Source organism: Castor canadensis, chromosome 5 (assembly GCF_047511655.1).
Source record: "Castor canadensis chromosome 5, mCasCan1.hap1v2, whole genome shotgun sequence".
In the NCBI taxonomy this organism is placed as follows: domain Eukaryota; kingdom Metazoa; phylum Chordata; class Mammalia; order Rodentia; family Castoridae; genus Castor; species Castor canadensis.
This window is the reverse complement of record NC_133390.1, coordinates 12,139,024-12,163,035: the sequence shown is the minus strand read 5'-3', so window position 1 is coordinate 12,163,035 and position 24,012 is coordinate 12,139,024. Positions and strand designations below refer to the sequence as shown.

Sequence of the window (24,012 nt, the reverse complement as noted above, 5' to 3'; positions counted from 1 at the left end):
GGTAATGGAGACCTCCAGAATTAGTAATTTTTAAAGCAACTAAAACCAAGTAACTAAGAGGGACACTGTGGGGGGAGCACTGAGTCAGGGAAGGAAAAAGTACAAAGTGGCCAGGTACCACTCAAACTTGTAATCCTGTTGCAGTGATCTGGTCTCAGGTGTGAAGTAGTAGTCTCGCTCAATAGAAGAATGAAAGTCACAGCCAGCCGGGTGCTCGTGGCTCACACCTGTAATCCTAGCTACTTGGGAGGCACAGATCAGGAGGCTCCAGGTTCAAAGCCAGCCCTGGGCAAACAGTTTGAGAGGACTTATCTCGAAAATACCCAACCCAAAAGGGCTGGTGGAGTGGCTCAAGGTATAGGCCCTGAGTTCAAAGTATGGTACTGCAAAAAAAAAAAAAAAGAAAAAGAAAAAAGTCATGACAACAGTTTAAGCAAAGGAGCAGAGTTTTATTTAAGCAGAGAGGAAAAGAACAGAAAAGCTCCCACATACATGGGAGGGGTCTCAGAAAGGCTGAGCCCCGAGGCTCTTTGCCTAATCATTTTTCATAAGGATTTTATTTCCTGGTTGAGGGAAGCCGGTTGTGTTTCTGTGTTACTGGTTTATTCATGGGGTGTATGTCATCATTAGCCAATGTGTTCCCTGGGGACACTGTGCCTACCCCTCTTCTTCTTCCCAGTGGCCTGAGGTCTGGCGCACTGGCCAGGCATCTTATCAGGGCATGGTCCATATACCATTCATTAGCCTTAGCAGTTTCAAGGCTTGGGAGAGTGGTTTCAAGACTTCCCAAATCCCCCACACCTGTTTATTTATTCTCTGTGACCTTGGTAAGTTTCCATTGAGTTCCTCCTTGTCTGTATTCTGCCTGACCATTTTCTAATCTCCTAACTTTCAGTCTCAATTCTAGCTACTTGGGAAGTGATGATAAGAAGGATTGTGATTTGAGATCAGCTCAGGCAAAAAGTGAGATGCTATCTCAAAAATAACACAAAAAGCTGAGGATGTGGTTCAAGTGGTAGATCACCTGCCTAGCAAGCAAGAGGCTCTGAGTTCAACTCCCAGTACTGCCCCCCCCAAAAAAAACAGTAGTACAAGTGGGGATGGGGTGCAGCTCAGTGGTAGAATGTTTGCCTAGCCTACTGGAAGTCTGGGTTCAATCCCCCAGCACTGCCATAAAAATGTACAAAGATTTGGGTAGCACAAAGGAAATCAGACCAGCAGTGCTTGCTGGGTGGTAACTATCAGAGTTAGGCTTCTGTTCTCCCCTAGAGCCTGATGATGGCTCTCAGGTACTTGAGATGCTTCTGAGCCACAAAAGACACACGTTACAATTGTAGCCTTTCCCAAGGCTGGGTTTTGATTAATTAGGGAAGCCCTGATTGCCCCAGAAAATGTGGAGTCAACTACGACTGACTGAATTACCAAGGTATAGCTTTACACCCGGCAGAATGAGAAAATGAAGAAAGCTAGGCTGGGCCCAGTGGTGCACACCTGTAATGCCAGCACTTAGGAGGTAGAGACAAGAGGATGGTGAGTTCTAGGCCAGGCTGGCCTACACAGTGAGACCCCATCTCAAAACACCAAGGTCTGGGGATAAAGCTCAGTGGTAGAGCATTTGCCTGGCATGTGTAAGGATTTGATCCCTTGTACCACTGAAGGAAGGAAGGAAAGAAAAAGAAGGAAGGGAGGGAGGGAAGAAGGAAGGAAGGGAAGGAAAAGAAGGGAGGGAAGGGAAGGAAAAGAAGGGAGGGAGGGAGGGAGGAAGGGAGGGAAGGTAAGGAAAAGAAGGAAGGAAGGGAAGGAAAAGAAGGGAGGGAAGGGAAGGAAAAGAAGGGAGGGAAGGGAAGGAAAAGAAGGGAGGGAAGGGAAGGAAAAGAAGGGAGGGAAGGGAAGGAAAAGAAGGGAGGAAGGGAAGGAAAAGAAGGGAGGAAGGGAAGGAAAAGAAGGAAGGAAGGGAAGGAAAAGAAGGGAGGGAAGGGAAGGAAAAGAAGGGAGGGAAGGGAAGGAAAAGAAGGGAGGGAAGGGAAGGAAAAGAAGGGAGGAAGGGAAGGAAAAGAAGGAAGGGAAGGGAAGGAAAAGAAGGGAGGGAAGGGAAGGAAAAGAAGGGAGGAAGGGAAGGAAAAGAAGGAAGGAAGGGAAGGAAAAGAAGGGAGGGAAGGGAAGGAGAAGGGAGGAAGGGAAGGAAAAGAAGGAAGGAAGGGAAGGAAAAGAAGGGAGGGAAGGGAAGGAAAAGAAAGGAGTAAGGGAAGGAAAAGAAGGAAGGAAGGGAAGGAAAAGAAGGGAGGAAGGGAAGGAAAAGAAGGGAGGGAAGGGAAGGAAACGAAGGGAGGGAAGGGAAGGAAAAGAAGGGAGGGAAGGGAAGGAAAAGAAGGAAGGAAGGGAAGGAAAAGAAGGGAGGAAGGGAAGGAAAAGAAGGGAGGAAGGGAAGGAAAAGAAGGGAGGAAGGGAAGGAAAAGAAGGGAGGGAAGGGAAGGAAAAGAAGGGAGGAAGGGAAGGAAAAGAAGGGAGGAAGGGAAGGAAAAGAAGGAAGGAAGGGAAGGAAAAGAAGGGAGGAAGGGAAGGAAAAGAAGGAAGGAAGGGAAGGAAAAGAAGGGAGGGAAGGGAAGGAAAAGAAGGGAGGAAGGGAAGGAAAAGAAGGAAGGAAGGGAAGGAAAAGAAGGGAGGGAAGGGAAGGAAAAGAAGGAAGGGAAGGACCTCACACAACAGGTTACAAAACCACAAAGAAGCAGAACTGACAGAGGGCTGAGATTCAACAGCTTCATCTGTCTTTATCCTAAAACAAACCACTTCCCACATCCACCTGGAAACAGCCAGCAAGACAGAAAGTCACAGACAATGCAGGCAGAGGCCACCATCCATCAGACTCTGACTTTTGACTGGAGGTCACCATCACTAAGAGAAAAAACAAGGGTGGGTCCATCTTGTCTGGAGGACAGGAGACCAGAATTCTAGTCTTGGCTGGGCAGCTCTGAGTAACTCACTTCTCTTAAGCTGCTTAAAACATGCCTTGGCTGATATTCAGAGCTTGTTTGAAAGACAGGATTTCGGGGTACACCTCAGACTTGCTGAATCAGTGCAGGCACTGTTAACAGAAGTGCCAGATCATTTTATGCACCGTGAGGTGTGAAAAGCAGAGACTTCACATCTCTGCATCTCAATTTCCTAAGTCGGGGGCCAAAGAGGCTTTTAAAGACATTGATGGACATACAAGCAACAGGAGGCATGGCTCAAATGGTAGCGCACTCGCCTAGCAAGGACGAGGCCCAAGTTCAATCCCCAGTATCACCAAAAAAAAAAAGAATAAAGAAAGAAATTGAATAGAAATATAACTAGCTGCTAAAAAATTACAAGAGTATATACAGTCATAATAAAAGGAAATATTAATCAGAAAAGAGAGCAAAAGTGAAAAAACCCTCCTGAAGTCTTTCACTCACTAACCCTTCCTGGATCTCATGAATCCCATCCCAACCCAGGGTCCAGGGAAGTCCCTCTCTGGCAGGCGTGTCCCACACTCTAAGTGGGCTTCATATGAATACTAAAATTTGATTTAGCTGTCAAATATTAGAGTTTACTCTGCGCCTGGTGCTAGCTGGTGTTGAGGTTTCATGATGAATAAATGGCCAAGGTTAAAGTTGGTGAAAGGCACTATTCTGATGAGTTGGCTTTCAGTTCAAGACGCAAAAACACCCTGAGAACTGAAAACTTAGTCTCAGCTAGAGGGGAATTTCACATCTCGTAAATTTGCCTTAGTAGCATTGTTAATTTGACATTTTTTATATTGAAATTATTTTATCTTGTTTTGGAACTTTGGGATTATCTCGGTGCTAATTCAATATCTATACTATATCTGTACTACTTCTAGAAGTGTATCCAGACTTTTTGATTCAGTCTTGGTAGGTTGTGTTTCTAGGAATTTTCCATTTTTTCTAAGCCATTCAGTGTGTTGGTGCACATCACGGTACTCTCTTGTGATCACTTTTATTTCTGCTCTTTTATTTATTATTTATTTTCTCTCCCCCTAATAAGTCTGTTGAAAGGTTTGTCAATTTTGTCTTTTCAAAAATTAACTCAGTTTTGTTATCCTTTTATTTTTTGGCTGGGACTGGACTTTGAATTCAGGGCTTCACGCTTGCAAAGCAGGCATTCTACCACTCGAGCCACCCTTCCAATCTGTTTTGCTCCAGTTATTTTGGAGATGGAGTCTTATGAACTATTTGCTTAGGCTGGTCTTGAACCTCAGTCCTCCCGATCTCAGCCTCCCAAGTAGCTAAGATTACAGGTGTAAGCCACTGGCGCCCTGTGATATTTTTATTTTTTGTTTTATTTATTTCTACCCTAATCTTTATTATTTCCCTCTTTCTACTAACTTTGGACATAATTTCCTTTTTTGAGTTACTTGTGATGTAAATTTCTTTGCTTTACTTGAAATCATTTTTCTTTTTTAAGACAGGATTTGTTGTTTGTATAAATATCCCTCTTATTAGTGCTTTTGGTTCATCCCATAAATTTGCATTTGTAGTATTTTCATCATTCATCTCCAGATTTTTTTTTCTTTTTTTTGTGGTACTGGGGCTTGAACTCAGGGCCTACACCTTGAGCCACTCCACCAGCCCTATTTGTTTTGGGTTTCTCAAGATAGGGTCTCGTGAACTATTTGCCCTGACTGGCTTCAAACGGTGATCCTCCTGATCTGTGCCTCCTGAGTAGCTAGGATTACAGGTATGAGCCACTGGCGCCTGGCAAATCTCAAGATACTTTTAAATTTATCTTTTGATTTCTTTTGTTGACCTATTGGTTGTTCAAGAGTGTGTTACTTAATTTCCACATATTTGTGGTTTTTCCAGGGTTTTTTTTCCTGCTAGTTCTTTCTTATTTTATTTCACTGTGGTTAGAAAAGACGTGGTATGATTTCGGTCTTCTTAAATTTGTTAATACTTATTTTGTTCAGGTTTTTTTTGATACTGGAATTTGAACTCAGGGCCTTGCACTTGCTAGGCAGGTACTCTACCACTTGAGTCATGCATGCCCCCAACCCTAAGATTTGTTTTGTGAAGGATATGGTTTTGGATGTTTGTCCCTTCAAACCTCAAATGTTGAAAACTCAGTCCAACGCCAGTGTTGGAGGTTAGCCCTGTTGGGAGGTATTGGGCCTACTGCGAGGTGTTGAAGTCGAGAGAGCTCCATCCTCATGAGTTCATGATGTAATACAAAAAACTTTGGGGAGTGGGTTTGTCCCTTTCCACTCTTCCGCCGTGTGAGCAGCAGTGCTCCTCCGCTCTGAGAGTGCAGTGTTCTGTGCTGTCTTGTGAGCACAGACTGGACCTTTAGCTGAACTTGCTAGCACCTTCACCTTGGACTTGTAGCCTACAAAACCGAGCAAAATAAATTTCTGTTCTTTCTAAGTTACCCAGCCTCATGTACTCTGTTACATAAGCATAAAACAGACTGAGACAGTGAGCTAACATTGTGGTCCAACCTGGAGAGTGTTCTATGTGTCTTGAGAAGCAGGTGAATTCTGGAGTTGTTGGGTGGAATATTCTGGATAGATCTGTTAGGTCTGTTTAGTTTGTGTCGTTCACATCATCTGTTTCCTTGGTGAGCTTCTGTGTAGATGTTCCATCTACTACGGAAAAAGGGACATTGAGGTCTGATCCTGTTACTGCATTTCTCCCTTCAGCAGTGATGATGTTTGCTTTAAGTATAGTGTGCGTTGGTGTTGCGGGCATATCTGCTTATAGTTGTTACACCTTTCTGGTGGAGTCACATCTTTTTCATTTCTTTGACTCTTGTGACAGTGTTGACATACAGTTTATTTTACTTTATGTAAGTATAGCCACCCCTGCTCTCTTTGGTGATGATTTTTGTTTTTGTTGTGGTAGTAGCTTTGTTTTTGATGTTACTGGGGTTTGAACTCAGGGCCTAACCCTTATGAGTCGGGTTCTCTGCCACTTGAGCCATGCACCCAGCTCTTTCTGCTTTAGTTATTTTTTGGACAAGGTTTTGCATTTTTGCAGAGGGCCAGCCTCAGAGCACAATCCTCCTTCCTCTGCTTCCTGCATAGCTGGGATTATAGATGTGTACCACCATGCTCAGAGTCTTTCAACTATTACCACTGTTAATACTAGAATTAAAAGTGGTTCGTTCAGCCACCACCTTTAGGATTTCAGTGTCCTGTATTCAAGCTGTATACTTTCTTATGCTCTTGTGTTGACTGGGATCCTTTTGTTTCGACTTGAAGAACTCTCTTAGGTTTTTGTTTTCCTGATAAGACAGGCCTAGTGGTGATAAACTCCTTTGGTATTTGCTCTTCAGGAAAAAAACTGTATTTCTTTTGCGTGTGTGTGTGTATGTGTGCACATGTGTATGTGTGTATGTGTTTGAGTCAGGGTCTTACTATGTAGCCCAGGATGCTCTCAAGCTTTCAATCCTTCTGCCTCAGCCCCCTAAGTGCTGGGATTATAGGCATATACCACCATGTCTGGCTCTCCATTTTTAAAGGATTATTTTGCCAGGTATAATGTTCTGGATTGACACTTTTTATTTTCTTTCAGCACTATGAATATGTATGTATCACTTCTTTCTGGCCTGCACTATTTCTACTAAGAAATACACTCAGTAAGTGTTTAAGTCAGTTTACATTGCTGTAGAAACACTGTCCAAACCTCTTTTCATTTTGTAAATCTAAGACTTTATGCTCATCAAAAAATAACTTCCTATTTTCCCCTGTCCCTAGCCCCTGACAACCACTGAGAAATTCTGCCCTTGGTCACTATGGATTTCACTACTCTAGGTACCTCACATAAGTGCAGTCACCCAATATTTTCCTTTCTTCTGTTAGCATCCTTTTTCACTCAGCATAAGGTCCTCAAGGTTCAGAGGACCTTCCTTTTTAAACATTCACAATTTCCTTCCTTTAAAAATCTGAACCTGATCTGGGAGTGGTGGGTGGTACATACCCAGCTGCTCAGGAAGTGGAAGATGGTAATTCAAGGCCAGCCTGGGGGAAAAAACCTGAAACCTTAATGAAAAACAAGCTAAGGATAGCAAAAAGACTGGGGAGTGGCTCAAGTGGTAGAGCATTTGCCTAGCAAGTGAGAGGTCCTGAGTTCAAACCCCACTACCAAAAACATATATTCATCTGACAATGGTTGCTCGAGTTCCTGTGAGCATAGGTGTACAAATAGCCACTCAGGTCTTGCTTTCAGTTCCTTTGGGTGGATAGGCAGAAGTGGGATTTCTGCTCCCACTCTTTTTAATTACAAATGAAATGAATGAGTTGAGAAGGGAAAGGCAGGATGGGTGGGCAGTCTGTGGCCTGTGGACCAGCAAAGTATTAACTTAAGTGATGCCCTCTCACTTAAAAACAGGGAAAGGGCTTTTTACCCTCTCACAGATTCAGATAAAGACCCACTGCTGACAAACTTTCAAACACACCTTGTATGCGGTGTAACTGTTGACACTCTGTGTGTGTGTGTGCACATCACCAACACCATAATCTTCTTGGTGATCCTCATACTTCACAGCTGCATCATAGAATTTCAACACTGAGAAGCTAATATCCCCTTTTTGTAGATATATAATTTCACATGATCTCTTGCTTCAAGTTTATGTAAAAGATCAAGTTCTGCTTAAGTGAGAGGATAGCACAAGAGAAAAGGTAGTGATATAAAGAAATAAGCATTTGAAGTGGCTAAAATGGCTTAAATAAAAAATAGGCCAACAACCTGTGCAGCAATTCACAGACTTCACACAGAATCTGCAAACAAATGAAAATGCATTTGTTTGCTTGAGTAATCAGAGAAATGGAAATTAAAAATGATTTTCTTTTCAACCTTCCAAATTGGCAAAGAGACCCGTATTATGAAGGTTTGGTGAGGTGGTGAAAGGAATAGGAGGTCTCAGCGGGCCCCAACCCCCTTGTTGGAGAAACCAGTACCAAACATCCCATGTAGATAAGATAAGCAATGCGGCAGGGCTCAGTTAGGGCATATAGAATGTGGGGAATGTGAGCGGGGGGTACATGCAAGATGTGAAGTACGTGCAAGATGTGAGGTACGCGCAAGATGTGCTCTGCCTGCTTGCCCAATGTTGATAACGAAAATATGCATGTCACCGCGGTCTATATAAGATTTCCCCCAAAGAGGCTCAGGGTCGTGTTTTCCTAACCAGTCCTGCGTGTCCGTGTGGGAGCTCGACCCTGGCTAGCCAGCCCAATAAACTCTGCTTTGTTGATTGCATTCACGCCTGGCTCTCTGTCTCTCGGGGGAATAGGATTCCGGGTCCTAACATTTGGAGGTCCCACCGAGATTTCATTTTCTCGAGAGACAGAACCTGCCTGCGAGAAAGCAGGGGCGATCCCAAGTCCTAGGCGTTGGGAGGGGATCCCAGACCCTCATTTGGAGGAACTTGAGTGTTCCATTTGGGCCGCGGCGGGGATTCGGCCAATCCCCAGGGAGATTCATTCTGGGAATCTCGCAAGGAGGACCACAGGGTCCTATTGGGAGAGGCTTTCCTCTCATTTGGGCTCGAGCATTTTAGGAACCCTGGCGCCAGGTGAAGAACTAATTGAGCTAGTCGACCGACCACCCATCAAGTGGACGCCTTTCGGCCTGATATCCCAGTTGGACGGTGAGGAGGTTGAATGGGGTGCGCACCAGTGTGAGAGAAGGACCGGTCCGAGCGAGTGCTGGAGAGTGTTGTGTGTGTGTGGAATTATTGTTGCCTTTACCCTTTTTGTTCTATCTCTCTTGGTGTTTGAGTCTCCTTCCACAATGGGACAGGGACAAACAACCCCAAAGTCTCTGATCCTTTCTCACTTTCCAGAAGTTAAAGAAAGGGCCTTAAATGCGGGTCTGGTCATCAAGAAAGGTAAGTTCGACACCTTTTGTTCTGCAGAGTGGCCCACCTTTGGAGTCGGGTGGCCCATTCAAGGTTCCCTCTCCCTAAACCTGATCACTAAGGTTAAAGCAGTCATTTTTCAGCCAGACAATCGAGGCCATCCAGACCAAGTTCCTTACATTTTGGTTTGGGAGGATCTGGTGAGGAACCCTCCCCCTTGGTTAACAGTTTTTCTGACCCACCCCTCCAGTTCGGCCCCCGGGGCTAAAACCCCAGTCACGCCCGCCTTGGTCATAAAGGAGGAGGAAAAACTTCCTCTTCCCACCTTGACCGGTCCTCAAATTAGGGCATCTCCTTCACCATCTCCGGTCTTACCAGAGAGTTCCCCCCTTTACCCATCCCTCGCAGGGGCAGAGGAAGATCGGCCGCCTCCATACGTGACTCCCCCTGGCCAAGCCAGTGCCCCGGAGGAGGAAATTTCCTCATCCTCCTCAACAGGACTGGCAGCAGGAGGAGGAATGGGTCGAAGACTTCGCCCCCGAGGGATCCGGGAAAGGGAGGGGGAAGACAGGCCCCCCTCATCAACACAGGGGGAGGAAACTGTCCCTACACTTCCAGTCTGGATGGTGGGCCAAGGGGGACCGGGAGGAGGGCAACAGTTTCAGTACTGGCCCTTCTCCTCCAGTGATCTATATAACTGGAGGACGCAGAACCCGCCCTTTTCTGAAGACCCCAAGTGTCTCATAGATCTCCTGGAGTCCATCATGCATACACACCGTCCCACTTGGGATGACTGTCATCAGCTGCTCAATACTCTTTTTACGACGGAGGAACGAGAGCGCATCCTCAACGAAGCGAGGAAGAACGTCTTGGGGGATAATGGGAGACCCACAACTCTCCAACCGGCCATAGACGAGGCTTTTCCCCTACGCCGCCCTGATTGGGATTTCGGGACCGCAGAAGGTAGGGAGCGTCTTCGGATCTACCGCCAGACTCTTATGGCCGGTCTCCGAGCGGCCGCCAGAAGGCCCACCAATTTTGCAAAAGTGAAAGCAGTCGTTCAAAGGGAAAACGAAAGCCCAGCCGGTTTCTTAGAGCGCCTCTATGAGGCATACCGTCAGTACACCCCTATTGACCCTGAGGCGGACCTCCACCGGTCTGCTGTGGTACTCTCATTCATTAATCAGGCAGCTCCAGACATTAGGAGAAAACTCAATAAACAGGAAAACTTAGGGGAGATGACTATAAGGGAAATGCTGCAGGTAGCGGAAAAGGTCTTTACCGCTAGGGAAACTCCAGAAGAAAGGGAGGAAAGACAGAGAAAGGAAGACAGGGAGGCCCAGGAGAAATTGAGAAAGGAGGACCGGGAGTTCCAGGCTAAGGAAAACCGAAAGCAACAGAGAGAAATGGCTCGTATTTTCCTAGCGGGTGTCCGGGACCAACCCAGGGGAGGGGGCCACGCCAGGACCCCGGATAAGGAACACTGTTTTTACTGTAAGGAAACGGGGCATTGGAAGAGAGAATGTCCTAAGTTAAAGGGAAGAAGAGGGTTTGGAAGGAGACCGGGGGAAAACAGGGAAAGGGAACGAGCAGTAGAGCAGGCCAGAGTCCTCCTAGCCGGAGAAGAGGACTGAAGGAGACGGGGCTCAGACCCCCTCCCCGAGTCCTGGGTAACAATGCATGTGGAGGGGAAGCCGATGGAGTTCATGGTGGATACCGGCGCCCAATATTCGGTTTTAAACAAGGCACATGGACCTTTGAACAAGGCACGAACAAGTGTTGTTCAGGGGGCCACCGGTACGCAGTTATGTACATGGACTACCAAAAGAAAGGTGAACTTAGGAAAACACCAGGTCACACACTCCTTCTTGGTCGTCCCTGAGAGCCCCGCTCCCCTGCTCGGACGGGACCTACTCACCAAAATAGGGGCCCATATCCATTTTGAACCAGATGGAATAATTGTGACTGATCGAGAAGGGAGCCCGATTCATGTCTTGTCCCTATCATTGGCTGACGAGCATCGTCTGTTTGAGAGTCAACAGGAACCAGGAGGGGACATGACTCATTGGGTAAAAAGATTTCCCACGGCCTGGGCGGAGACTGCGGGAACCGGCCTCGCCAAACACCTCCCGCCCGTAGTTATACAATTGAAGGCTTCTGCTCTCCCCATTCGGGTGAAACAGTATCCTATGCCTGAGGAGGCCCGAAGAGGCATAGCCCCTCATATCCACAGGCTAATAAAGGAAGGAGTACTGCGACCTTGTCAGTCTGCCTGGAATACTCCTCTGCTCCCCGTCCGAAAGCCGGGAAGCGGGGACTATAGGCCTGTGCAAGACCTACGAAAGGTAAACGAGCGGACGGAGGACATTCATCCCACCGTTCCGAATCCCTATACCTTGCTCAGCCACCTACCCCCCTCGCAAGTATGGTATACAACCCTTGATTTGAAAGATGCTTTCTTCAGCATTCCATTGTCAGAAATTAGTCAGCCGCTATTTGCTTTCGAATGGCAAGAAGATGGGGGCCAATCTGGACAGCTCACTTGGACCAGACTGCCGCAAGGATTTAAAAACTCTCCCACCCTGTTTAATGAGGCCCTGAGCCAGGACCTGGAACCTTTTCGTCGGAGCCACCCACGAGTCACTCTATTACAGTATGTTGATGACTTACTGTTAGCGGCAGAAACCCGAGAGGAGTGCATCAAGGCTATTGAACACCTGCTAACGGAATTAGGTGAGCTGGGGTATCGGGCAAGTGCCAAGAAAACTCACATCTGTAAAAGGTCAGTGACATATTTGGGTTATCGGATTGCAGATGGGGCAAGATGGCTGACTGATGCCATGAAACAGACTATTCTGGCTATCCCATCCCCGACATCCACTAGGGGGGGTGAGAGAATTCCTGGGCTCCGCGGGGTTCTGTAGACTCTGGATTCCAGGATTTGCGGAAATAGCCAGACCCCTATATGAGGCCACCAAAGAAGCTCCAGATTGGAGTTGGGGAGAGAGAGAACAACAGGCCTTTGATCAGCTAAAAGACGCTCTTTTGCAGGCCCCTGCCTTAGCCTTGCCAGATCCTACAAGACCATTCACTCTGTTTGTAGATGAGAAAAAGGGGGTAGCCAAAGGAGTCTTGACCCAACAGCTAGGTCCCTGGAAGAGACCAGTGGCATACTTTTCCAAGAAATTAGACGCAGTAGCGGCAGGATGGCCCCCCTGCCTCCGCATCATAGCGGCCATTGCCGTGCTGGTGAGAGAAGCCGATAAACTAACCTTTGGACAGGCCCTCTGGGTAACGGCCCCTCACCCGGTGGAGGGAATCCTTAAACAACCCCCTGGGAAATGGATGACGAATGCCAGGCTCACCCACTACCAGGGGCTCTTGTTGGATTCCCCTCGGATCACATTCACAGATCCCGTAATCCTGAACCCTGCCACTTTGTTGCCTAACCCGGAACTGCAGACACCTGTCCATAACTGCAAAGAATTCCTCTCCGAAGTTACACAGGTACGGGCTGACCTAAAGGATACCCCCCTGTCCGGCTGCAAATTAAACTGGTACACGGATGGAAGCAGTTTTTTCCAAGATGGAGCCCGAAGGGCAGGGGCAGCTGTAGTCGACCAAGAAGGAAATACGGTATGGAGCAGCGCCCTCCCACCCGGAACATCAGCCCAAAAAGCGGAATTAATTGCCTTGGCAGAGGCCCTGGAGAGGGCAAAAGGAAAGCGAGTCAATATCTACACCGATAGCCGCTATGCTTTCGGTACCATCCATGTCCACGGGGCCATCTATCGCGAAAGAGGATTCCGCACAGCAGAAGGAAAACATCTAAAGAACCTAGCCGAAGTCCAGCGTCTATTAATGGCAGTGGAAAAACCGAAGGCAGTGGCAGTGATGTATGTCCCAGGCCACCAGTCTGCCAAGACGCCGGAAGCTGTCGGTAACAACAGAGCAGATCAAGAAGCAAAGAGAGTAGCAATGGTGAGTCCTCCCATGGAGACAGGGCAACCTTCCACGGTTGCGGCGATAGACGTGCCGGTCCCAGAGCTCCCTCCGCTACCCCCCCGACCAGAATACTCCACAGAGGATTTCACTTGGATGAGAGCCCACTCCCCCTTTAGAGAAGGGGAAGACGGATGGAAAAGCGACTTGGAAGGCAAGTTAATTCTGCCTGAAAAACTCGGACGATTCCTGTTGGCTAACTTACATAAGTCCACCCATTTGGGGCGGAGAAAATTACTAGACTTGTTGACATCTGCGCAGCTCCGATTTCCGAACCAGACCATAGCAGTCCGCCAAATTGTGGAAGATTGTGCCAGCTGCACAATCATGAAACCAGGATGAAGGGAGGGGCACCATACAGGTACTCGGGAACGGGGGAGGGCTCCGGGAAGAAGTTGGGAAGTGGATTTTACTGAGGTAAAACCGGGAAAGTTTGGGTACAAATATTTGCTGGTATTCATAGATACCTTTTCAGGCTGGGTGGAGGCTTTTCCTACAAAGAAGGAGACGAGTCAGGTAGTGGCAAAGGCTTTGCTAGAGGAAATCATACCCAGATATGGGGTGCCCGAGGCAATTGGGTCAGATAACGGTCCGGCTTTTGTTAGTAAGGTCCTGCAGGGACTAGCCCAGACTATGGGGGCCAATTGGAAGCTACATTGTGAATATAACCCCCAGAGCTCAGGGCAAGTAGAAAGGATGAATAGGACACTAAAGGAGACTTTAGCCAAATTGGCCCTGGAGACTGGCGGTGATTGGGTGACGCTCCTTCCCTTGGCCATCTTCCGAGTCCGGAACTCCCCCTATGTCCATGGGCTAACTCCCTTTGAGATCCTGTATGGGGCTCCACCCCCCATCATTCAGAGGACCTTAAGCCCAGAACTAGGTGATCTGGCCCCAAATTACCTGACCATGTTGCAGGCTTTAGCTAAAGTGCAACAACGGATTTGGCCCTTAATTCAAGCATACCACGCTGTTAAGAGGGACCCGGCTCCGGAACATGGCATTGTCCCGGGTGACATGGTATGGGTTAAAAGGCATCAGTCCAAAACCCTAGAGCCTAGATGGAAAGGACCTTATGTTGTACTGTTTACTACCCCTACCGCCCTCAAGGTCGACGGGATTGCAGCATGGGTACACCATTCCCATGTAAGACGGGCTCACCCTCCGGAGAAAAAACAGGAAAATTGGTCCGCACGGAAGCATCCAACAAACCCACTCAAGCTCCGGCTGATACGGGATGCTCCGAAAAACGAGAACACTCCAGATGCTCCGCAGCCCTCCTAGAATGGGATTATCACCTGGGTCCACTACACCCACATCAGACCGGCAGATCCGGTAGCTATGAAGAAAGGCTTCCTGCCAACAAGAAGGGTGTCCCACCACAAGGAAAATTTTTTCAAACTCAAACTTCATACTGGACCTCGGTAACTTTATTCCTTTTTCTAACCCTGTCCACCACTTGCTGGGGGCATACAAATCCACATCAACCTTTTAACCTGACCTGGATGATTGTAGATGTGTCCACAGGAGACATTCTTAACCAGACCTCCAAGGTGACCCCTCCCAGCACCTGGTTCCCAGAATTATACTTTGACTTAAGGGCCTTATTCACTGGCAGGGGACAATGGGATTTGCGCCAAAGTTACTTCTATGTCTGCCCCGCTCCCCAACCCAACCACAGAAAAAAATGTGGAGGAATCGCAGACTATTATTGTAAGTCATGGGGTTGTGAGAGCTCAGGGGATATATGGTGGCCACCCCCCGAACAGGGGGACCTTATTCAATTAAGTAGAGTCTCTCAATCTGGCATTACATACCACCAACCTAGACCTATAAATAAGGGATGCCCAACTCCCCCCAATTGTAATCCCATTATGATAAATTTCACTGATTTAGGAAAAAAGGCAACGAATTGGGAATTGGGTAAATCCTGGGGAGTCAGACTCTACAAAACAAATCATCCAGGAGCCCTTTTTACTTTGCGGCGTGTGCAACAACCAGTCTCTACTCTAACAATAGGCCCTAATAAGGTACTTAGGCCACCCTATGTAAAGCCACCTCCCCGACCTCCCACAGCTCATCACCTTCCCTCAACCATAGCCCGGGCTAATGTTACAACTCCAAGACCATCAGAAACCAGCCCTCCCCTGGTGAGGCCCAGTCTCATGACCGCATCTAAAGACCCCCTCTGGGAGCTAGTGGGTGCTGCCTTCCTGACGTTAAACCACACCAACCCTAACATGACTAACTCCTGTTGGTTATGTTATGATGTGAGGCCCCCATTCTATGAGGCAATAGGGCTAAACACCACTCACGATACCTCATCTGAGGAAAACCCTACTCAATGTTCCTGGGGAGACCGTAAGAGAGGTCTGACCATACAGCAGGTAAGCGGCCAAGGAACCTGCTTAGGAAAAGTGCCAAAGAACAGACGGGACTTATGTACTGTTATTAACACCAGTTCTACCTGGGAAAATGCTATTAAATGGGTAATTCCAAAGGACAATGGGTGGTGGCTATGCTCGCGGTCTGGACTCACCCCGTGCCTATCAACTAAGGTGTTTAACAGCTCTAAAGAATTCTGTGTTATAGTGACTGTGCTGCCCCGCATCCTCTATCATTCGGAAGAGAGTCTATATTCATACTGGAATACAAAAATGGTTGAAAAAAGGAAAAAGAGAGAACCTATTTCCACAGTAACTATTGCTACCCTACTCAGCCTAGGGTTAGCGGGAGCAGGAACCGGCATAGCTTCTTTGGCCACCCAGCAGAAAGGGATGTCTTCGCTGCGTGCAGCCATAGACGAAGATATAGAGAGAATAGAAACCTCCATTAGCCACCTAGAAAAATCCCTCACTTCCCTGTCTGAGGTAGTACTTCAAAACCGACGAGGTCTGGACTTGTTGTTCCTCCAAAAGGGGGGACTATGTGTTGCTCTAGGGGAAGAATGTTGTTTTTACGCTGACCATACCGGAGTTGTTCGTGACTCCATGTCTAAACTTCGAAAGAGCCTGGAACAAAGAAAACGAGAAAGAGAGGCCGGGGAAAGCTGGTTCGAGTCTTGGTTTAACCAGTCCCCATGGTTGGCTACCCTTTTATCTGCATTGGCAGGGCCAATAATAATCATCCTATTACTTGTTACCATAGGACCCTGGATTCTAAACCGACTTATGACTTTTGTCAAAAGTCGAATTAATACTATCCAACTTCTGGTCCTCCGCCAACAATATCAGGCTCTTCATCCCCTTGAGAATGATTCCTCAATTTAGGCCGTAAGAAAAGGGGGGAATGAAAGGAATAGGAGGTCTCAGCGGGCCCCAACCCCCTTGTTGGAGAAACCAGTACCAAACATCCCATGTAGATAAGATAAGCAATGCGGCAGGGCTCAGTTAGGGCATATAGAATGTGGGGAATGTGAGCGGGGGGTACATGCAAGATGTGAAGTACGTGCAAGATGTGAGGTACGCGCAAGATGTGCTCTGCCTGCTTGCCCAATGTTGATAACGAAAATATGCATGTCACCGCGGTCTATATAAGATTTCCCCTAAAGAGGCTCAGGGTCGTGTTTTCCTAACCGGTCCTGCGTGTCCGTGTGGGAGCTCGACCCTGGCTAGCCAGCCCAATAAACTCTGCTTTGTTGATTGCATTCACGCCTGGCTCTCTGTCTCTCGGGGGAATAGGATTCCGGGTCCTAACAGTGGTAAGAAGACAAACACATGGAAATAGATGCAGCCTTTTTGAAGTGCAGTTTTGCAAAAACCTGTAAGCTATCACGTTTAGCAATTTGCAAGTTAGAAGCATTTTTCACGTCATATGTGTATATACATGAATGCATATAAATATATACACACATTCATAAGAAAATATACACCTGCTCTTATAGCAAACAATTACAAACATCCATGTGTTCATCAGTAAGTGTAATGCATTGAAATGTGTCTCCCAAAAAGATAAGTTCAAGTTCCAACCAGTAATGTACATATGGATATGATCTTACTTGGAAATAAGATCTTTGCAGGTCTTTGGGATTAGTTAAAGCAAGATAGCATAAGATTAGCATTGGCCCTAAATCAAATGACTGGTGTCCCTATAAGAAGAAGAGAGAACACACAGGAACAGAGATACAGAGAAAAGAAGTCCATGTGATCACAGAGACAGAGACTAGAGTGGTGGGGCCACAAGCCAAGGCATCAGAAGGTGAAGAGTCAAGAAAGGATTCTTCCCTAAATCCTTCAGAGAGATCATAATCCTGTTGACATCTTGACTTTGGACATGTATCCTCTAGAACTATGAAAGAGTCAATTTATGTTGTTTTTAATTCAGTTGGTTTGTAGTAATTTATTGTGACAGACCTAGAAAAATAATATAGTAGGGATTAGTTCAATAGAAATATTCATGCACCATCCACGGCTACATCACCTAGTCTGATCTCTGAAGAAATATACATACACATGAATAGAGATGGAGGTGAGACCCTCAATCTCTTTTTTATGTTTGGTTTTTGTACTATGTGAATATAGTTCCTTTCACAAAAATAAAGGGAAATTTAAGCAATAGATAGCATTCCATTTTTTCTATAACTTCGATATACAGATTTTGTTTGTTGCAGTTGAAAGCCAAAATAAAGGAGGACAATTATATTGGTTCTTTTTCATAAAATTTTGAATTAAAAAAAGCTAAGAGATTACCAAATATGATAGGCAGAACAATAGGTCCTAAAGATGTCTACACTGTATTTCTCAGAACCTGCATGTTAAGAACCTGAGAATTAAATTTGCAGATGGAATTTAGGTTAATTATCAGATGATCTTAAAGAGTTGACCTTGAAGTAAGGCACAGTGGCTCATGCCTATAATTCTAAATACTTGGGAGATGGAGAATGGTAGGATTGAGGTTTGAAGCCAGCCTAGATAAAAAGTTAGTGAGATCCCATAAAAGTTGGGTGTGGTGGCCCACTTGTCATCCCAAGTACAAAGGAAGCCTAACTAGAAGGATCAAAGTCTGGCCTGGCCTAGGCATAAAAGGAAGACCTTATTTAAAAAATGACTAAAGGAAAAAGGACTGTGGGCATAGCATGAGTGGTAGAGTGCCTGCCTGGCAAGTGTAAGGGCTTGAGTTCAAACCCCAGAACCAGAAAAAAAAGAAAAGTTAACCTAGGAGCATCCAGGTGGGCCCATTGTCATCACAACGTCTTAAAAGTGGTAGAGGGAAGGACTAGGGGTGTAACTCCTAAGTAGAGTGCTTGCCTAGCATGTGCAGGGCCCTGGGTTCAATTGCCAGTGTTTAAAAAAAAACAAGTGGAAGAGAGAGAGTTAGAACAGTGGAACAGTCAGTCATTAGTGTGATGCAAAGTGACAGAGACTCAACTGGCCACTGCCACTTTTGGCTTTGAAGGTGGAGGAAGGGGCTACAATATTTGAAAAGGCAAGGAAATGGCTCCTCCTAAGAGACTCCAGAAAGGAACACAGACCTGCCAACACCTTGACTCTCGCTCAGTAAGACTAGCATCACCCTCTTGACCTCCAGAAGCCTGGGAGGATCAATTTGTGCTGGTTTTGTGGCAGCATTTAGAAACCCATATACCTAGTCAGCTTTTTATCTTGTACAGGAAGAAACTGATTCAAGAGGTTAGATTGTTCTCGTTTTGTTGTAAAACGTGTACGTGAATAAAAAGTTGGAAGATAATGTACTTTTCACCTCAAATGCATTTTGTCACACCTCCTGGTGAGGCAGGCTAGTAAAAGAAACCTACCATGGAACTCTACCCTCCTCAGCAAAAGGTCATCCCCTATGCTGAATTCTTCCTTGTCCCCACCTAGTACCACCCTCAAACATCCTTTCAGTTGTAAATTCCTTTTCAACCCTAAATCCCTTTGCAGAGTAAGTTTCCCAAGACAAGGGAGTCTCTTGACTGGTTCAGACCAGAAAATAGCGCTCTCCCAGTAAAGGGAAATCTGTCCTCAATTTGACCTCTCAGGTAAAGCCCTGTATTTAAGCCCTTATGAATATTGGTTGTATCTCATACATACAATTAAAGATGGGAACCAGCATAAGCACCTGTGCAGAGTGCCCTGTTATATAACAAGACTATGTCAATCACCCTAGTCCCTCCTACAAAGATCGCCCAGATTTTTCCTGCCTTTTGCCCTTAGAACTTAGAAATAGCCCTTTGAACAAAGATCAGGGCTTCTGTGACATCTGGCTGGAGCCCGCCGCTCTTTCTTTTGAGGTGCTTTTTCTCTCCATAAAGCTTTGCTATTGTTTGGCAATCTGGGTGTCTGTCCGCTTCTCTGTTCAAGAGATTCAAGGACCTAAGATCTTCTAAATTAGTCTTCTCAAGACCACCCACAAGTAACGCTGGCACATTTAAAACATGTCCTGCTCTTTGAAAAAGTCATCTTTTAAACAACATTTCTAAGCACTTCTCGTTAAAGAATGAACAAGGATATTCCATAGTCACTCTGAAACCAATTTATCAAGACCCACTCTTTCAATCTGCCGAACTGGCTAGACCTGTCTCCCTTGCTAATACTGAACTGGATTTCTCACGGCACACAAATTCAGAGTTTTTATTCCCATGAAAATAAAGAGCTTCGCAAGAAGTCAAACCCATCATTCCATTCTACAAAAAGTTAACGCAGGTGTCACAGGATCACTGAAGATTTAAATACTCGTGTGTTAGCAAGAATAGTAAAAAGATGGCCTCTAGGGTTAAGGTAAAGCTGAACCTGTTCTGTAATCTGCAAAAAGATTAATTAACAACACATGAGAAAATTGGAAGGGGGAAGGAGAGCCTTGAGCAAAGTGGCAGACAAAGAAAAATTATTGCTTTTATTAACATAAGAAAACCTAACAGACTCTAAACACTCTGGGTACATAGAATTAGAGTAATCTAGTAAGAGCACCGATGAGAAGTAAGTTTAGACTCAAAAGCAAATTCCACAGTGTGGATCAGACAGCACTGGTCTTGAGGAGTTCAGAAAACCTGGGGTCAAGTGTAGACATTACCAGTTCTGGGTTGTGATCATCTCTGTGAGTCTGTAATTTAAAATTCGAAGTTTACAGGTGGGGCTAATGAGACCTTCCTGACCAGATAACAGGTGCTCATGAGTACAAAATAAGGAGTGTGAGGATGATTCAAGGACTTGGACTCTCGGTGCCTAGGAAAAGTTTTGTGTGTGAAGAAAGAACTAGTAACCAAAAGACCAAGCAGAGCAAGGGCCACTGGTGTAGCTACAGCACAGTAAGAAATGCCTGCCCTCTCTGGCAAAGCGGAAGGAAAGACCCCTGCCCAAACAAGCGGTTTCTTATTCAAGTTCGTGCACCACATCTGTCCCTTGCACTGGGAATTGTCCTGGTCCTGGCATGACCCTGACCTTGCCAGTTATATGTTGCCTATCTTCATTTATTGCCCTGAACTTTTTTTGTGGTTTCCTCTTCAGTTTATCTAGTGAAAATGTCCAAGAACAAAGGATGATTTTTTTTCTCCCTTATTTTGTATAACAGTGGGATTCTTTAACGAGTAAGTGAAGATACTCTAACTCAAAATGTCTCAACCAATGTAGGGGTGTGTTATTTCATGGAGGAAATTCATAAAGAAGGTGTCTTCATGTTAGCTAATTAACAGATATTATTTTTCAGCTCTACCATGGGCTTGTTTTTCTCGAGTTAATTCTCACCGTGTCTGCAAGAGGGTTGCCCTAGGGCATCAAGAAAAGAAGTCAACCCAATTCTTCATTTTTGTCTGTTTATAAGAAAAACATTTTTTGGAAGTTTCTAAATTATTCTCCTCTATTCAATGGCCAGAATTGGTTGGGTCTGAGGCTCACCCCTAAGCCCATCACTGGTAAACGCAATTGGATGATTTGTAGTTGGCTTAGATGACCAGAATTTTCTCCAGTCCCATTATTTAATGGGACAAAATCTTTATTCTGTTAGTATGGAAGAGAGGGAAAAGGGCAGTCGGGCAGGTAAGCAACAGTACCTGTCGGAAGTGGAGAAAGAGCTTCATATGTCAGTTTGACTGTCATGGTAATCGTGTTTAGGTTGACAGGGAAGGATATCTAAGAGACATCACAAACTTAACTATGTCCAAAATGAGCCTCCCCATCTTTTCCTCAAATTTGTTCCTTAAATTTGTTTGGTCTATTGTGCCACCATCTTTGAGTCACCCTGGACTCCTCCCCTTGCACCCAACCCTAATCATCAGCAAATGCTATTGGTATTGGCTTTAAAATAAATGCACCCAACTTGGGGTCCAGGAGGTGGTGTGGCAAGGAGTTGGGAAGAAGGCTGTCTTCCTGGCCTTGGTATAAAACTTAACTATACTCCAGTACCAGAGAAATAGTGAGTATCTGAGATCGCACCCTTGAAAGGAGTCGAGTGTCCTCATCATGGGCAGTGGCAATGGTAGAAGAAATTCACATGGCTCTGTAGATGACTCATAGGAACAAGAAGCCACAACAGAAAAGGAAGAACAAGACAGATGGTCCACCAGGCTGCAAGCTGCCATTCTCACTGTGGGCACATGAGAACAACTACTTTGGGGATTTCCATAAATAACAAGACACCTGGACTGGGGAGGAGGGCTAATTGCCAGTAGGGCTGGTAGGGCCTTATGCCAGGAAAATTATGCAATATTTTGTGGTTCCTGGCTGGTTAGGGTCTTGGGAGCAATAGGTGAATAATTCCAACTAGATATGTTAGAGATGATGTATCAAAAATATGAAACCATTGTATTTTTCCTCTGAGTCACATTCTCTGGTTCCTTCTCACTTCCAGGATTGAGTCATGGACCTTTTTGTCCCAGGAAAAGAGTGGCTGTTCATCCCTAGAACAAAGAAGTAGTTGCTTTGAGTTCCAAAGACAATTTTTGTGAGGTCTTAGCATGAGGTGATCAGACATCCTGGTTCTCCTGGCACTGCCATGTCCACACTTGTAGTCATTGCATGGTACCTATCCATTTGATCCTCCAAACGTCCCAGTTTGGACAAGGAATTGTAGAGCTACCCTAACTCAGAAGATAATGGTTTTGAAACCTTTTATTGACAGAAGCAGCTTTTCTATTAATAAATCCAAAGTTAGTTCTCATAAAAAGCTTATAGAATTTTAATACAGGGCTGGGGATGTAGCTCAATGGAAGAGTGTGTGTTTACCATGCATGAGGTTCTGCTCCCCAGCAGGGCAAAAAGAAAAGAAAGCTAATTTTGCTATAAATCAGGGGCAAGAAGTTAGGGTGTAAGTTCGAACGATGGCTCTTTCAACGTGGTCCTCACACCAGCAGCACCAGCAGCTGTTGGAAGCACATTTTGGGACCCCTTCACCCACAGACTTACTGAATCAGAAACTGGGGACCACTGAGTCATCTGCGCTTCCATAAGCCTTCTGTGAATTCTGCAGTGGGTAAATCTAACGTTCTCTGAGGTAGAAGAAGTGAAACCCTTTTACTTCAGGACTGTGGGGAAAAGAGAGAGCTGCAGAGGACGCATGTAGCTTGAGCCTCTCTTCCCCTCTTTTTGTGGAGTTCAGGGGGTATGAGGTACAAACACAGATAGCAATGGAAGATCTTGAACTTCCGTAGTGCTAGTAGCACACCCACGGGGTGATGGATGGGGAGCAAAACTCCATGAGTGGCTCCACATGGAGACATCTCAACATGGCACCTGGTGACAGGACAGTTGGGTGTAGTTTGAGGTGTCGATACAGGGAATTCCCAGGAACATCTCTCGCACCCTGATGTTCCTGTGTGCCCCTGCATGGGGTAGGAAAATACCTTGTTGACTGGTAGGACTGATAGAAGTCTGGGAACAGAGCAAAGAGGTGGAAGCTGTGACAAGAGGCAGTGGTAGATGGTCAGAACCACAGATGACATAGGTGGGACCAGTCTCACTGCAGCCACCACCAGTCTAGATTCAAACTGGATCAACTGATCTGCAGCAGAAACCAATAAGGACAGCAGATGGTGTGTGGGGGTGCCTTTCCTCTGTTGCTGTCTGACTTCCGCAAACTAAACACGGGGGGCCATCCTGAAGTGGGCAGTGGAAAAGGGAGGAAACATTTACTAGTGAGACAGAAAAGTGCCCACCAGCTGAGGAAGGTATTCTGGAGACTGTGAAGCTTGGGATAACAGCCTCCCTAGGGAAGTTTCTAGAATTCATGATGAGATCATGGAAAAGGTGCTGAGAGACTCTGATGGGACTGAGTCCCCTGGGCATCTAGGTCCCTCTGCACTGTCTTGTTATGAGTCACCTGAATTGGTGACCCCTGGGCTGGCTGGGGCAAATCATCTTTCATGTGCCTAACATGAACTGTATCACCTACCTACCAAGAGTTCGAACCTAGGGCCTTGTGCATGCTAGGCAAGCGCTGTACCACTGAGCCACTTCCCCAGCTCCTAGTTTTATGGTTGCTTTCTGGGGAGAGGATTTGCTGGTCTTTTCACTCGGCTGCAGTGCTGTGTCCTAGAAATCTCTAAAGTGGCTTAGACACCTCGTTTATAACAAAACTTTATGGGTGCTCATAATGAAGTCATATGTGAGCACGTTGACAACTGAAAGAGGTTGAGTTAACTTCTGTAGTGGTTCTCAAAGTGTTGTCCCTGTAGCTGCAGACTACTGTTTCCTCGGGTCAAATTAAAATGCAAATTCTCCAGTTGCAACCCGGGTCTCATGAATCAGGAACACCAGAGGTAGAAGCAGCCTTCTGGCTAAGGCCTAGGGAAAAGGCCAGCAAGTCTTCCCGAAGGCAATCATAAAACCAGCCGGCTAGGAATGCAACTCAATGGCACAGCATTTGCCTAGTATGCAAGAGGCTCTGGGTTAGAGCCCCAGCACTGCAAAAGAGATAAAACAAAACTTCTAGCATCCGGGAGGCTGAGATAGGAAGACTGTGAGTTCAAGCTCAAGTTTAAAGTTATCGAGCAAGTTTTTTGAGACTCTGCCTCAGAAAAATTACTGGACAAAGTTGAGAGAACAACCATTTTGTTGCTATGGAAAGTGACCAAAGACATACAGCCATCTGAGAAGCGCTGATGCCTAAGAGAGTGCTAAACACTGGGTAGGAGTAGTGGATATCTGAGGTTCTGGCCTAGTACGGCTCCTGTCTCCTCCGGCTGGCTGCAGACAAGCTCTCATTATGTAGCTTGGAGCTTTCATGTAGCTCAGGCTGGCCTCA

The 24,012-nt window shown here is 46.1% G+C and overlaps 1 pseudogene; it reads right to left on the bottom strand.

Annotated features, from left to right (window-relative positions):
• Positions 1-24,012, bottom strand: part of LOC141423204 (actin, cytoplasmic type 8-like) — a 36,786-nt pseudogene that overhangs the window by 7,798 nt on the left and 4,976 nt on the right.